This window comes from Cebus imitator, unplaced genomic scaffold (genome assembly GCF_001604975.1).
Source record: "Cebus imitator isolate Cc_AM_T3 unplaced genomic scaffold, Cebus_imitator-1.0 Scaffold22, whole genome shotgun sequence".
NCBI classification, from domain to species: domain Eukaryota; kingdom Metazoa; phylum Chordata; class Mammalia; order Primates; family Cebidae; genus Cebus; species Cebus imitator.
The window spans coordinates 6,385,890-6,403,020 of NW_016107337.1; the positions used below are offsets into that span (position 1 = coordinate 6,385,890).

Here is a 17,131-nt window from a genome sequence, read left to right on the forward strand (position 1 = left end):
GGCACCTGCATCTCCTAATCTCTTCCCTGTGGTCCTACACTCTCACGTCGAAAGCGTCCTACAGTCTCTCCAATGCTGACCTTACCACCCCAAACTCTCCCGCCACCAGCAGGCACTAAATCCTAGGACTCTGCTCTCCTTCACGAACTTTCTTTGCCAGCTATCTTCTTTCCTGCCTTCAATATTTTCCTTCCTCCCTTTGACTCATTTACAACTTCTAATCTTCCCCCTCTTCAAAGACAAAAACAACTTTCTTGGCCTTCCCTCCCTTCTCAGGCTGCTGTGCTGGTTCTGTCGTCTCGAGTCCACCTAAAGTGTCTTGAAAAAGGAGCTGCACTTGCTTCTTGTGCACCGTTCGCTCCACACAGCCTCAATCTGCGTCCACCCGCTTGACCACACTTGGTCTCAGTTATAGGGTCAATGCGATTGCCCTGTCTTGCTCGACGGTTAGTCATGAGCATATCCCATGTCCCCCACATCCCTGTGACATCTCACAGGCCAAGGGTCCGTTTTATTTGTATATTAGTGTGCTAGAGTGGCCACCACAAAAGACCACAGGCTGGGTGGCAGAAATTAATTTTCTCACAGTTCTGGAGGCTACAAATCCGAGATCAAGGTGTTGGCAGGGCTCTTTTCTCCCATGGCCTCTCTCCTTGGCTGCAGATGGCCGTCTTTTATCTGTGTCTTCACATCATCTTCCCTTTATGTTTGTCTGTGTCCTAATCTCTTCTTCTTATAAGCACACAGCTAGATGGGATTAGGCTGCACCTGTATGACCTCGTTTTCACGTAACTATCTTTTTTTTTTTTTTTTTTAAAGATGGAGTCTGGCTCTGTTGCTCAGGCTGGATTGCAGTGGTGCAATCTTGGCTCACTGCAACCTTCGCCTCCTGGGTTCAAGTGATTCTCCTGCTTCAACCTCCTGAGTAGCTGAGATTACAAGTGCCAGCCACCATGCCAGCTAATTTTTGTATTTTTAGTAGAAATGGGGTTTCCTCGTGTTGGCCAGGGTGGTCTTGAACTCCTGACCTCAGGTAATCCGCCTGCTTCAGCCTCCCAAAGTGCTAAGATTACAGGCATGAGCCATTGCACCCGGCCTCACTTAACTATTTTTTTAAAGGCTCTTTTTTTCCAAATACAGTCACATTGTGATGTACTAGGAGGTTAGGACTTTAGCAGAGGAATTTGGAGGGCATGTTGTCATAGTTCAGCTCACAACACTTATTTTTGATAGCACACAGTATGTAACATGGTGCCAGCCACATTTGCGTCCTTCATTAATTAAACAACCTGGGAAGAAACCAGGGAAGGGGAAACAAGTCAGGAAGTACAGGAAACTAATCCCTAAAATCTGTTTCCCATATGATCTTGGGGAAATAGTAGAGAAAGCAAGAGAGTTTATTCATCATCTCTAATGTTTTCCTTTCAATAACACATCGTCATACAACAGGATTATTTCATTAGACTTGGGTTTCATTCTTCTTGCAAAACGATACCCCTGGGAAGGATGACATAATAAAAAGACAAAATGGAGCAAGGCAGATTCTGCTTTTGTTGCTCACGATGAAGCCTTCATGGCCTGGCACATAGTACATGTTAGTGATTGTTATGAAGACAAGGATGCTTATCTTGCCTCCAGCCTCTCTGGCCTCACACAGTACTTAACAGAAAGTAGAAGCTCGACATATTTGTTAAATAAATGGATATCGCCTCTGAGGTTCTTGTTCCTCATCTCTGAAAAGAACTAATATTTACTGAGCACTTACCATGTGTGAGGCCTTAGGCTACCTGTTTAGATGGATTCTTTTATTTAATCCTCATAGCAATCATGTGAGGTAAGTACTCTTTTTATTCTCAGTTTTCAGATGCGGAAAGTGAGGCAATGAGAGCTAAGCAACTGGTCAAGTTCACACAGTTGACAAGCAGTGAGCTCTGACTTTGTTGTACTCAAATTTGAAGTACTAACCAATATATTATATTGCCTCCTTCATTTCTATAAAGAGGATAAAAATTTCCACCTCACAGCCTTATTGAGAGGAATTAATGGGAATTTGTAAAGTGCCTAATATACAGTAGGAGCTCAATAATTATCAAACCCTCCACTTCACTCTGCACAGCTTATGTTACTGTGTAGACAGTGCTGTGGGATCTGTCCTCTAACTAAAAACTCTTCCTAAATCCTCTATTAACCCAAACACCCTGCAGCTGCTGCCCCATTTTTCCTGCTTCCTTGCATAGTGAAATTACTCCGTACTAAGGAGATGCCTGTACTTCCTTTCCTCATCTCCCGTTTGGTCTTGATTCCACAAAAACGAGACTTCCCCTTCTCCTTTCTCCTCTCTTCTGAAACTGCTCTTAGCAAGATAACCAAACACACCCTACAAGTTCACTCCAACAGCTCTTTAATGGTTTTTGTTGTTGTTGTTGTTGTTGTTGTTGTTGTTTTCAGACTTGTAGCATCATTCAACAGAGCCAATCACTCTCTCTTTCTTAAAGCTTCTTCTCAAAGCTCCCTAATTTTGTTTTGCTTCCCTGGATGCTTCTTTATCTCCTTTACTGGTTCTGTCACTTCCATTCTAAGTCTAAATGTTGAAGGATCCCAGGCCTGAACAATTTTTTTTTTTTTTTTTTTTGAGATGGGTTCTTGCTCTGTGTCCCGGTCTGGAAGGGGAGCATCATCTTGGCTCATTGCAGCCTTAAACTCCTGGGCTCAAGCTCTCCTCCTGCCTCAGCTTCCCGAGTAGTTGGGACCACAGGTGTGCACGACAACACCCAGCTAATTATTTTTATTTTTTGTAGAGACAGCATCTCACTATGTTGCCCAGGCTGGTCTCCAGCTCCTGGCTTCAAGCAATCCTCCTGCCTCAGCCTCCCGAAGTGCTGGGATTACAGGTGTGAGCCACTGCACCTGGCCTCAACTCCTTTATCTATATTATCTGGTTAAGAAATCACATCCAGACCCATGACTTAAATGCCATCTGTATGTGGATAGTTCCAAAATGTCTGTCTCCAGTCCTCATTTCTCCCTGGAGCTTCAGATTCACGTATCCAGCTTCCCATATGACACTGCCACTTGCAATTGTAGTGGGCATCTCAAACGTCACATAAAATACAATGGATTCAGCATTCCCTTCCTTTTTCGACCTGGACCTCTTACCTTCATCCCCCTTCATGCAGTGGCTCCGTCTTCCACACAGTTGTTCAGAACAAAGATCCAGGAGTCACCTGTAAGTCTTTTCCCGTTATTCTACATTTGCTCCATCAGTGAGTCCTGTTGAAGAGTTTACTGCCAAAACATATCTCAAATTCATCCATCTCAAATCTCCTCCTTGGTATTAAAATAAAATTTAGAGGCCAGCTCTGTGGATCATGACTGTAATCCCAGCACTTTGGGAGGCCAACAAGGGCAGATCATGAGGTCAGGAGTTTGACCATCCTGGCCAACATGGTGAAACCCCATCTCTACTAAAAACGCAAAAAAATTAGCTGGGCATATTGGTGATCACCTGTAGTCCCAGCTATTTGGGAGGCTGAGGCAGGAGAATTGCTTGAATCTAGGAGGCAGAGATTGCAGTGAGCTGAGATCGTGCCTCTGTACTCCAGCCTCGCGACAGACCAAGACTCTGTCTCAGGAAAAAACAAAAACAAAAACAAAAACAACAATAACAAAAATATCAGAGTTTTGTGCAGGTTTACAAGCTTCCCCAGGGTCTAGCCCCCTCCCACTAGGGCTTCCACCATGGTTGAAATCCCCCTCATTCATGGTGCTTCAGGCACATCTTCTCTGTTCCTTGAACATGGGCTGACCTATTTCTGTCTAAAGGCTTTTGCACTTGCTATTTTTTCCTGCCTGGATTTTTTTTCCCGGGTTACATGGCTGGCTCATTTTTATCAGTTAGGTCTCAACTAAAATGTCATCTCCTTAGAGAAGACTTCCATAATCACATTGGTTAAAGTAGCTTTTTTCTTTTTGAGACAGAGGCTCGCTCTGTCACCCAGGCTGGAGTGCAATCGTGTAGTCTCAGCTCACTGCAACCTCTGCCTCCCAGGTTCGACTGATTGTCCTGCCTCAGCCTCCTGAGTAGCTGGGACTACAGGTGAGTGCCACCACACCCAGCTAATTTTTGTATTTTTGGTAGAGATGGGGTTTCACTATGTTAGCCAGGCTGGTCTCGAGCTCCTGACCTCGTGATCTGCCCTGCTCGGCCTCCCAAAGTGCTGGTATTACAGGCGTGAGCCACCGCGCCCGGCCTAAAGTGTTTCTGACCCACAGCGGTACATCTTTTTAGTAGTTAGTAAAGTGTTTAGTTGCAAATAAGAACAAACCTAACAAATGCCTAATGGATAGAGCTTTATTTTTCTCACACAGAGGAAAATGTCCAGGGTGGTTAGGTGAAGGCTCTGCAGGGTTCAATGATGACAGCAGGGACACAGGCTCCTTCCTGCTTTCTACCCTGTGGTAGTCATTAACATCATGACATTCTTCCATGTGATGATCACTCCATGATTGCAAGATAGCTGATGCGCCTCTGGGCATTATGTCTTTCTTTCAAACAAGGAGAAGGGAGAGTTTAACGGATCAAAGTCTTTTCTTATGTGGTTCTGCATTTTATGGGGCAGGAAAGTTCTCCTCAGGGTATTTTGTTTGGAGTCACGGATTTGTGTCACACTGCTACTCCTTTAGCAGTGAGGGAGGTTGAGGAATAATAAATAAGACATGTAAGTAAATATGGGAAGTATTTTCATTACAAAACTTCCAAATACAAGGCACAGTGTCATACTGCTTTGGTGCCTGTGTGGCAACAGATTACACAAGGCGAGAAGAAGGTGTTCTTTCCCTTTCTTCATGGCTTATAGCCATGCCGTGAGGCACAGAGGGCTTCAGAGATCACAGAACCTACTGAGCTTGTTGAAGTCTCCAGTGAGGTGGCCACATCTTCAGCAGCTTGTTCCTGAGCACCCCGAAAACATCTCCAAGGATGCTCAGAAGCAATCAGGAGAGACCTGGAGGGCATGGAGGTCCTACAACTGTGGGTAGGAAGGAGAGCTTGAGATGTTGGTTTCATTATTTATAAAAGGAACCCACTTTAAACATCAGCCCCACATCCCCATCTCAGCCTAATGAAGCCCATAGAAAATAGGCTCATACATTTGTTGAACAAATGTTTATTGCCAGGCACTGTACTAGATGCTGAAGGTAGAGCAAGGAACAAAATAGACAAAATCCTTACTTTCATAGAACTTAGATTATACAGGGAGAGTCTCCGTCTGTTTGGGCTGCTATAACAAAATGCCATAACATGGATAACTCATAAGTAATAGAAATTTATTTTTCACAGTTCTGAGGCTGAGAAATTCAAAATCAATGGCAGATTCAGCATCTGCTGAGGACCCTCCTTCCTGGTTCATCGACACTGTCTTTTATGTATCCTCATATGGCAGAAGGGGCAAGGGTCTCTCAGTCTCACGGGGATCTTTTTTATAATGGCACTAAATCAATTCATGAGGGCTCCACCTTCATGACCTGATCACCTCTTAAAGGCCCCACCTCCTCATACCATTATACTTGGGGTTTAGGATTTTAACCAATGAATTTTGGAGAGACACAACATTCAACCCACAGCAAGGAGAGACAGAAAATTAACAGACTTTGACAATAAAATTTCTGGAAGGACTAAAAATTGGATATAAAAAGAAAAGTTCATTGAGAATATTTCATCAAGAGTCAAAAGAGAAGTTTAGGGAGTGTCACTCTTAGGAAGAAGATACCATCTGTTTTCCATCCGCACTTAGATGACTGCAAGTCATAACCAGCATCTTTAGGAGCCACACCAGACCTTCCAAGGCCAACTCTCTTTGTCCCCTCACTGCACACCTAGAGCCTCATGGCCTTTGCTGCACATGTGGCCTGGCATTGTGATTTATGAGCGTGTTGTCTCTGTGGCAGGACTGTGAGCTCTGCAGCACCTCATGTAATGACAAGCCCATTGCAGGGGCTCCAGAAATATCTGGTGACCATTACTCTGGTGACAGAGTGAATGAATGGAGTCACGTTGCAACAGGTGAGGTTTAGGTCAGACGTAAATGCTTCTTGTCAGGCGCATGAAATGCTAAAACAGCTGTGAGGGGGAGGTTGTGGTTCACACCATGTCAGGCTTCAGCTCAGGGAGGATTAACCCGTTGGCTGCAGCAGGGTTGCTGGGAGTGGGTCATTCTCAGCCACTGCATAGACTGGAGGGTCATGAGGTCAGTCTAGCTCACCGTCCAAAGAGGGCCTGTGCAAATACACAGAGTTTTAGAAGCCTATCAATAGAGGGTGTCATGATGCATGGGACGCTGATGAATCTTAGGCCAAATCCTGAAAACTACTTACTACCTTGACCAGAAAAAGAAAAATGGTGTGTGATCAGTTCAAGTTCTACAAAATGTGTGGAATTTTCATGAATGGCTCTCATTTTACACAGGCCGTTCCCATCTTAAAAAGTAATATATGTCTTGCAATCATCCCTTCAAGGCAGGTAAAACCCTGATGGCTATGCAGAGGCTGTTTGATATCTCTGGGGACTATGGATGCAAGGGAATAAGAACTGAAGCACACCGTTTATTTGGCAGCCCTGAAAAAGAAGAGTTTTTTTTTTTTTTTTTTTAAAGAAGTGTTACAGCTCTTTTAGAATTTGTCTAGCTGTTTTTGCTGGAAAGTTCCATTGAAAAAAATTTAAAAGAAAGAAGGAGGACTAGGGCTGGGTGCCGTGGCTTACCCCTATAATCCCAGCACTTTAGGAGGCCATGGTGGCCAGATCACGAGGTCACGAGTTTGAGAACAGCCTGGCCAACATGGTGAAACCCCACCTCTACTAAAGATACAAAAAATTAGCCAGGTGTGGTGGTGCGCACCTGTAATCCCAGCTACTCAGGAGGCTGAGGCAGGAGAATCGCTTGAACTCCGAAGATGGAAGTTGCAGTGAGCTGAGATCATGCCGTTGCACTGCAACCTGGGCAACAGGGCGAAAAAAGAAAGGGGGGACTAAATAATGAGAGCACACCTTGGCCATTGTTTGTCTACTTTGACAAAGAGCATAGTAGAAATGCATTGTATATTATGATCCAGCCCACAGTAAGGTTACATTACCTATCTACCTACCTGAGCTATGTATTTCATAAAAAATACTTACCTTCATGATGTGCAATGTATTCTAATATTTTCTAGTATACTGTTTTCCTCATTTTTAGAAACACTGGTAATTGCCTATTAAATTGAGTGGGCAGTGGCTGTCAATTTGCAATACACTGCCCCAGGTGACTTTAGAATGATTTACTGATATGGTTAGTTGGGATTGAAATTGCATTCTGTAATGTGGGTTGCTGGAACACCTCAGCCCTTCAGTCTGTGCAGAAAATTTGATGTTTGTTTTTGTATTGCTCCAGGCAGGTTTAGGAGCCTGTTAACCGCATGCCCAAGCCATCCTGGGTGAAAGGTCAAGAGTCTGCGTGAGCAGAGTCACCTCCTGCAGGTCCCTCAGCCTCAAGGAGTCTTCCTCATCTCCACCCACAAAATAGAAATCTGTCAAAATCTCATTGATTCAATAAATTTATAATTTATTTAGGGGTTATTACAAATGCTTGTCTCAGAAATGCAAATTTAGTCAAGTAATCATTTTGAGTTCCTACACAGAAAATTTCCAGATTTTCCCTCTGTACCCTAAAATGCTAATTGAGGTTGGGGCATTGGGAAAATGAAACTCCTCTTTCAGGCAAAAGCTGTCTTCAAAGAATTTGTAGTGTCAATTTATTTGGATTACAGAGTGAACATTTGGCCTCAAACTAGCAGGAAGAAGCCCAGTGCACCCCCATGTAAAAAGGGCAGGGCTAATATGTAAAAAAATTCACTTACCAGTAACATTATACTGAGAAAAAGGAATGTTTTGAGTATTAGATATCAGTGTTTGTGTGAAGGCAGAGATGCCCTTAAGATCCACTAGTGAGGAAACAAGAGGTCTGGATCTCTTTTGGTGAGAAGCTTAAACCTGAATGGAAGGATTCATCCTCACCTTTGCTCTGGGACCTGGTCAGGCAGGAACTCTTTTTGTTCACCAGTGTATACTTAGTCAGGAGGGTCCGGCCTAGTCTGCCTACTTAAAAAGCAAATGTGGGACAAATGACAGAGAAAGGTTGGAATCAATGCCTTCCTGGGAGGCCTGTACCTTGCTGCTTTCTCTTTATGTGGCATGAGGGCAGGTGACAGGAGCCAGAAGGTCTACGCTATCCTCTGACACTGTGATTCTCCTCCTGGATGGTGCCAGCTCCGAGCATTGGGCTTCATGTGTGCATTTGCCAGGTCATGTGGTCATCGGGGTGGCCAGGGCAAGGGGCAATGTGTGCCCAATCTCTTTCTTTCCAGCTCTGGTGTAGGCTGTGATGTGGAATCCCCTGAAATCCTCCAGTTAGAGGTGCAGAGATTGAATAGAGAAAAACGTAGCCCTGCTAAGCGCAGTGGCTCATGCCTGTTATCCCAGCACTTTGGGAGGCCAAGGCGGGCAGATCACCTGAAGTCAGAAGTTCGAGACCAGCCTTACCAACGTGGTGAAACCCCGTCTCTACTAACAATACAAAAATTAGCCAGGCATGGTGGCATATGCCTGTAATCCCAGCTATTCAGGAGGCTGAGGCAGGGGAATTGTTTGAACCCAGGAGGCGGAGGTTGCAGTGAGCTCAGATCACAACCACTGCACTCTAGCCTGGGTGACAGAGTGAGCCTCCATTTAAAAAAAAAAAAAAAAAAAAAAACCAGAGGGAAAGACTCAGCCCTTTGATAGCACCAGGGCTCAGCAAAGGCACCCCTTGAGGAAGGAAGACGGAATGTAGCAACACCTGCATTATAATAATGCTGAGGCTTTGGTGAGATCTGCTCTTAGTCGTACAGTTATTTGGCTGCTTTTTACTTCCAGTCCAGTATAATTATCTTTACGCATCCAGTCATCTACTGCCTTAAAGATAGAAAAACTCCTGGGTTTTTTAAATAGAATTTCCAGTCTTTAAGTTTTTTGTTTTTATTTTTTCCCCCTGAAATGCTGGCTGTGCTTTCAGGAAATTAGACCTTATTTAAAGCCCCAACATGTCTAGTTCTTTATGTTAGAGAAGACATGATGTTTGGAACATATGTAGGAGATTGGCTGAGATTTATATCTGTTCATATTTATAAGATCAATGCCAGCTCCCTGGAGTATAGCTCCTACGGGGCCGGGCCATGCTTTCTGCTTGTGAACTGTATGAGGGTCATCAATGGTACACCATACAATATATGTGAACTACTGAATAGATGGACCAATCTTGCTGGTGGGGTAGAGACACTGTGACTCAGAAGAGGCTTATTACTGCTAGGACTTGTATAATTACAAGGAATCTAAAATGAAACAGTTACACATTGTTAAGAATAAAACCAACTATATCTTCTTAAAGAGAGATTATAGTAAATGGGTGGCCCTATTTTCTGAAAGATTTACAAGATTATTAATAGGCATAAGGCCTATAAGAGGTCTAACAGTATATTTATTTTATAGAGAATTTCAAGGCCAAAACTGTTAATAAAGTTAAAATGAAATAATTTCCATGACTATAAATTGCCTTTTTCTTTTTTTTAAGATGGAGTCTTGCTCTGTCTCCCAGACTGGAGTGCAGTGGTGCAATCTGGGCTCACTGCAACCTCTGCCTCCTCGGTTCAAGTGATTCTCCTGCCTCAATCCCAAGTAGGTAGGACTAAAGGCGCACATCATCATGTCCAGATAATTTTTGTATTTTTCATAGGGTTTCACCATGTTGGCCAGACTGGTCCTGAACTCCTGACCTCAGGTGATCCACTCGCCTTGCCCTCCCAAAGTGCTGGGATTATAGCATGAGCCACTGAGCCTGGCCTGGATTGCCATTTTTTTTTTTTTTTTAAACAACAACAACAACATTTTTTCTCTAGCAGTCCCTCAAAGACTCATGAGTATTTTTTTTTTAAACTACAATTAACAGATGAGGAAACTAAAATAGGAAGAATTTAGAATTCAAGATTATTACTTTCCATTTTTGAATAGTTTTCAAAACATTTTCTCTTAGATGATCTCATAACATTGTCATAACAATCCTATAAGATGATGCTATTAGGATTAGTTCTATTGAGGTGGAAAAAGACTAGGAGAAGCTGAAAGCTTGAAGCTCCATACTGCCTTGCCTCTGTCCCCAAAGGCATGTGCTGAAGCCAAGGCAAGGTCTTTTGCCCCTCAGCCCCGGGGCATGGCCGGGACTCAGGCTGGACAGGTTGGAGGGCTCCCAGTGACAGAGCAGAGGCAGCAATGTGGTCAGTAGGCTCCAAGCTTTACTTGCCTGCCACCAAGCTTTACTTAATTCTCAGCCTTCTGTTTTTCTGCCCTGGGTCCAAGGAGAGGCTGGTTCAAGAAACTATGAGATAAACAAAGGAGAGGAAAAGAAGATTCTTTCTAAGCCTATAGCAGGCCTGGCTTATTTTTTTACTTAATCAGAGCAGCATAGCTCCTAGGCTAGAGTAGCCCAGGACCTATCCTGAGTTACTGGCCATGAGGGATTTGCAATTCAAAGAGATTATAATTCTTTAGAGGGTAAGACCATACTCCTCGCCACTTGGCTCAGGAACAAGCCTTTGATTCATTCATCTCAGCCCTCATTCTCCTTAGGGAATAGGGGAGCGGGTATAAAGGAAGAATATAAGATAGACCTGGGCCCCTTATAGGCTAAAACTCATTCATGTATTATAACTGAAGATACTAAGATTCAGAAGGTCAAGTGGCTTGTCCCAAGTCATGCAGCTGAGCACAGATAGGCTGCAAACTTGCTCCTCTCACTCCAAGCCCAATACAATAATGGCACCCATCCTAGCCTTCTGTTTGACCTACAGAATTGCATTGCCTGCTCTCCCACTCCCCATTTCCTGCCGAGTCAGGACACATGGAGTAGATTGTACACACTGGGCTATTGCCACTAAAGAGCTTTGAAACAGAACAGAGGGAATACATGTTAGTATGGTTCCTTATGTGCAGAGGAATGAAAGGATCTAATAGGTGAAGAAAGATTTGAAGGAGCTAAGTAGGTAGGACTGAGTTACTTGATGACTTTGAGGGATATGACATTAGGCTGTACACATTTGAACGGCAGAAATACCTGGAAAGATGAACTATTTAGCATGGAATATGGGATTTAATGAATGAATGAGCAATATGAAGTTAAACTGGATAATGAAAAAATAATTAATGGAGGTAATTCTCTTTTCTTTTTTTTTTTTTGAGATGGAGTCTCACTCTGTTGCCCAGCCTGGGTGCAATGGTGTGATCTGAGCTCACTGCAGCTTCTGCCTCCCAGGTTCAAGCTATTCTCCTGCCTCAGCCTCCTGAGTAGTTGGGACTACAGGCGTGAGCTACCATCCCTGGCCTTTTTTTTTTTTCTCTTAGGGCTGAGAGTAGTAAACAGACTTCAGGGATCTGATATAATCTTAGAAGTTATTTTTTTTCAAACAATCCTTTATTGCAGTGGGATTAAATAGAACAAATGGAGCTTTCTATCCCAGCTAAATTTAACAGCCCATTTTATATAAGTTTTGCACAAATGCTTCTTCTTTCAAATCTTCTCTCTCTGTCTACCATTGACTTTTAACTCCTGCCTGCACTGATTCTCACTGGGCATATTGCAGTAGTCTCCAGCCATCTCCTTGTATTGGGATTTGCCAACTAATTTACCCTCCACGTGGCCGAGGAATAAGCTCTTTAAACTACTTACTAGAACAATGGTTTAAAACCACACTTCCTGGCCAGGCATAGTGGCTCATGTCTGTAATCCCAGCACTTTGGGAGGCCCAGGCATGTGAATCACTTGAGGCCAGGAGTTCAAGACCAGCCTGGCCAACATAGCGAAACCCCCTCTGTACTAAAAATACAAAAATTAGCTGGGCATGGTGACGCGTACCTGTAATCCCAGCTACCTGGGAAGCTGAGGCACCAGAATTGCTTGAAGCTGGAAGGCAGAGGTTGCAGTGAGCTGAGATTGTGCCACTGCACTACAGCCTGGGCGTCAGAGTGAGACTCATTCTCAAAAAACAAATAAACACAAAACCCCTCACACATCCTACTATTGAAGACTTTATATTGCAAGTAACAAAAAGCCTGACTCACACTGCTTAAATAGAAAATTTACCCTCTGGGCACGGTGACTCACGCCAGTAATCCCAGCACTTTGGGAGGCTGAGGCACACAGATCATTTGAGCTCAGGAGTTTGAGACCAGCCTGGGCAACAGTGTAGAACCCTGTATCTACAAAAAACATAAAAATTAGCCGGGCAAGGTGGCATGTGCCTGTAGTTCCAGCTAGCTGGGAGACTGAGATGGGAGGATCACTTGAGCCTGGGAAGTAGAGTTTGCAGTGAACCATGATCATGCCTCTGTATTCCAATTTAGACAACAAAGTGAGACCCTATCTCAAACAAACAAACAAAACTCAACAAAAACATGCTTTCCAGGTTCATGTAACAGGAAGGTCCAGAGGTGAGAGAACTGACTCAATGATGTGACCAAGGACTAAGTTTCTTTATGTCGCCCTGCCATGCCTCCTGAGGTGCCAGCTTCTTTCTGTACTGAGGCTGGCTGGTCCTATGCTTGCAAGAAAAAGGCCACAGCTTGTGGACTAGACACTTCCACACTTTCAAAGGGAGAGAGAAAGAGAGAGAGAGTTCTGTCCCAGAATGCTGGGCAAGAGTTCTAACATTCACTTGATTGGATAGGGTTGGGTCACAGGCCCAACCTCACACCCATCTTGTGGCCAGGGGAATGGAAAGTGTTGATGGGCTTAAGCAAATCAGGAGCTACTCTGCACGTGGGTGTGGGGTTAACTTCACCAGAAGTACCCAGGTTGACTAGGAATGGAAGATTACAGAACATCTATGAAGCTATGGGAGGCACTGAAAGCTGGGTGGGCTGCTAGAGACCCTCCACAATTGAGCTCATGACCATTTGCCCAGTCGTAATTCCCAACATACCCACCCACTTAAATCCCACCTCACGGCCAGGGTGTAGGCATACACAACAGCCACATGTGACTATTCCTTGTTCCCTGAAAATCCACTTCTATGTCTTGCTCAAGCTATTCTGTAATCTAGAATATGCCACCTGCCCCCTAGCATGTTACATAACTACTTGACCTGAAGATCTAGCTCAAAACCCATTTTTCCATGATGTGATGCTTTTTCAGATCCTTCATTAAACAAATATTTCCTCCTGCATTTTCCAATTCATCTACTTCTTCGGGCTGTGCAATACTGGGCAACATATTTAACCTCTCTGAGCATCAGTTTATTCTGAAAGATATAGACAATACTAGTACATATTTCAAGATTCATTGTGAGGATTAAATAAATTAATACGGTAGTCCCCTCTAATCTGTGAGTGATATGTTCCAAGACCCCCAGTGGATGCTTGAAACCTTGGGTAGTACTGAACCCTATACATATTGTACTGTGTTGTTTTGATCTGATTAAGTGACTAACAGGCAGGTAGCATGTGGATAAGCTGGACAAAGGGATGATTCACATCCTGGACAGAAGAGAGCAGGATAGCATGGGATTTCATTATGCTACTCAGAAGAGTGTGTAACTTCAAACTTTTAATTGTTTATTTCTGAAATTTTTCACTTAATAGTTTTAGACCACAGTTGACTATTGGTAAGTGAAATCATGGAAAGCAAAACTGCAGATAAGAAGGGGAGTACATATAAAGCCCTTAGAAGAGTGGCTTGAGTCTAATAAGCATCAGTACATGTTTTTATTTTGCATTTTGTATACCAATGAGCCTTGTGGTAAACTATATTCATGTTTATCTCTTCAATAGATTGTGTGTTGCTGGAGTGCTGACTAACACATATTCACCAATATGTTTTTCTCTGACTTAACAATTGTTTAAGTTGATACATGGTAACTGTACATATTTTAAGGGTACATGTAATATTTTGATACATGTGTAATGTTCAAATGAGGGAAACCGGAATATCCATCATCTAAAACACTTTTTATTTATTTGTGTTGGAAACATTCCAAATGTTCTCTTCTGGCTATTTTTCTTTTCTTTTCTTTTTTGAGACAGAGTTTCGCTCTTGTTGCCCAGTCTGGAGTGCAATGGCGTGATCTCGGTTCACCACAACTTACGCCTCCCACGTTCAAGTGATTCTCTTGCCTCAACTTCCCAAGTAGCTGAGATTACAGGCATGTGCCACCATGCCCGGCTAGTTTTGTATTTTTAATAAAGTAGGGGTTTCTCCATGTTGGTCAGGCTGGTCTTGAACTCCCAACCTCAGGTGAGCTGTCCGTCTTGGCCTCCCAAAGTGCTGGGATTACAGGTGTGAGCCACCGCACCCGGCTTCTTCTAGCTATTTTGAAATACACAATAAATTATTGCTAACTATAGATACCCTATGGTGCTATGAAACACTGGAACTTATTCTTTCAATCTAACTGTATGTTTTTACCCATAAACAACCTCTATATCCCCCAACAGCTGCTTTCCAGCCTCTGATAACTATCATTCTACTCTGTTCCTCCATGACATCAACATTTTTAGCTCTCACATATGAGTGAGAACGTGCAATATTTGTCTTTCTTGCACAGAGCATGCAATATTTGTCTTTCTTGGCTTATTTCACTTTTTATAGTGTCCTCCATAGAACACTCTGGTGTCCTCCATTTTTATAATGTTCTCCATGCTCATTTCTCTTGCTGCAAATGATAGAATTCCATTTCTTTATGGCTGAATAGTATTTTATTGTGTATATATATATCTATGTAAACATAGATATATATATACCACATTTTCTTTATCCATTCATTCATTGATGGACATTTAAGTTGGTTCCATATCTTAGCTCTTCAGGGAAGCTGAGGGTGGAGGTTTGTGTCTTTTAGGATGAACTGAGGCATGTTGTCACTCAAATTTTGCCCCATGACTAGATAAGGAAATTCTTGCTATGCCTGTTATAACATCATCCTTCCATATTCTTTCTCTAGCTCTCTCTTTTTTTTTTTAAGACAAAGTTTCACTCTTGTTGCCCAGGCTGGAGTGCAATGGTGCAATCTTAGCTCACTGCAACCTCTGCCTCCCAGGTTCAAGTAATTATCTTGCCTCAGCCTTCCAAATAGCTGGGATTACAGGCATGTGCCACCAATGCCTGGCTAATTTTGTATTTTTAGCAGAGCTGGGTTTTCAATATGTTGGCTATGCTGATTTTGAACTCCTGACCCCAGGTGATTCACCCCCCTTGTCCTCCCAAAGTGCTGGGATTACAGGCATAAGCCACCACGCCCGGCCCATATTTTTTTTCTTACTTTGTCTTCAGGCTTACTCGAATGAACCAAGGCACTTTGGACTTAGTTGGGAGGCTTTGGAGTAATTCAGATGAGAGACCTCATTGGTAGCCTGAACAGGATCATTATTAGTAATGGGGATGGAGGTAGGTGTGTAGGTTTCAAAATACTTAGGAAAGAGAGTAGACTGGTCTTTCTGCTTCCAAGGAAGTGCTCAATTGCTGCTTATAAAATCATCTCAACCTTATGCTGGAAGCCCAGATGAAATACTGAATGTGTTAAGTGACTGTGACATTTGTTGTCACTTGGTGATTCAGTCTTTACTGGGCTTTCCCACCGCTCAAATGCTGCTTGTGCAATTATTATGCTGTCATGAGGAGGTTGCAATGTACTGCAAACATTTGCTCCAAATGCACGGTTTAATTTAAGGTGTGTTTGGAATTCACAATTACCTAGCAAATAATAATCTTAGATCTTGAGAAACAACATAGTGTAGTGGTTAGGAGCATAGATGATGGAGTCAAACTGTCTCGGTTCAAGTCTCAGCTCTACCTGTATAAGCTGTGTGACATTGAATCAATTACTTAATCTCACTCTGTACCTCACTTTCCTCATCTGCAAAGTGAAGATGATTGTGATAACAAAATCTATTTCACCGGCTTATTAGCAAGTTAATTATATGTGAAATGCTTAATAATGTGCCTGGCACCCAGGGAGAACTCTTTGGTTGCTGATTATTTTTAAAGGAATAAATCCTTAAGGTAAAATCCTATACCTTTCTTCCTTATATCAACATTCTCTAAACCCAATCGCATGCTCAGGTTTGGATTAGAAAGTTTCTTTGTAGCACAGCCCTGAAACTTGATATAGAATCAAAAGCCCATCCCAGAGGGTGGTGCTGACCTTTAGGGCTGCTTAACACCAAAGCTGCCGTCTCTGGGACCCCTCAGGACTTGGTTCCATCTCAGCCACTGGTGGCCTTGTTTAACCCATTACATCCAATTAAAGAGAAGCTCTTAATTTGTCTTCCTAGCACTTAGAATTGGTTAAGATGTTTGACATCACTTCCTGAAGCCAAGATACTCTGCTTCCTCTTTCCCACAGAAGAAAAGCAAAAAGAAACAAATACTCAAATGGAGGAGGAATCTTCAAAGTCTTTAAAAATGTTTACTGGAAGATGATTGCTCCCTCTTTTGCCTTTGATATATTTGTAAATCACTTGTATAATAAATAATACTGGGGAACCAGAAATATCTGCTATAAATATTTTAGAATATTTTCTTCCAGGTTTTAAAATTGTATTTATAGATTGTATTTGACATAGTTGTAATCAAAGTATAGATACAATTTTGTATTCTGAATTTTGTTTCATTTAACTTTATACATATTTCCCATGTTGCTATCAATTTTTTTGTCAAAATTTTTAATAGTTTTGTAGTGTTTCACTGTATTTATTTATTTTTCCAGTATTGAACACTTAGTTTTAAAAGCATGTCTAGGCCAGGCGCTGTGGCTCAGGCCTGTAATCCCAGCACTTTGGGAGGCTGAGGTAGGCAGCTCACTTGAGGTCAGGAGTTCGACACCAGCCTGGCCAACATGGTGAAACCCCCTCTATACAAAAAATACAAAAGTTAGCCAGGCATGGTGGTGGGTGCCTGTTATCGCAACTACTCTGGAGGCTGACAGGAGAATCCCTTGAGCCTGGGAAGTGCAGGTTGCAGCAAGCTGAGATCGTGCCATTGCACTCCAGCCTGGGTGACAGAGGCAAGACTCCTTCTCA

General features: G+C 42.9%; 1 long non-coding RNA gene and 1 pseudogene across 1 annotated transcript in view; both read left to right on the forward strand.

Annotated features, from left to right (window-relative positions):
• The first annotated feature begins 6,650 nt into the window (after positions 1–6,650).
• LOC119470111 lies at positions 6,651–6,704 on the forward strand (annotated as a pseudogene).
• Positions 6,705–9,661: 2,957 nt separating this feature from the next.
• The window catches only part of LOC108299526, a 16,876-nt gene continuing 9,406 nt past the window's right edge, over positions 9,662–17,131 (forward strand). Inside the window, exons 1-2 of the long non-coding RNA XR_001823005.1 lie at positions 9,662–9,673; positions 16,302–16,307. This is a non-coding gene — a long non-coding RNA (uncharacterized LOC108299526). The remainder of the gene's footprint in view (positions 9,674–16,301; positions 16,308–17,131) is intronic.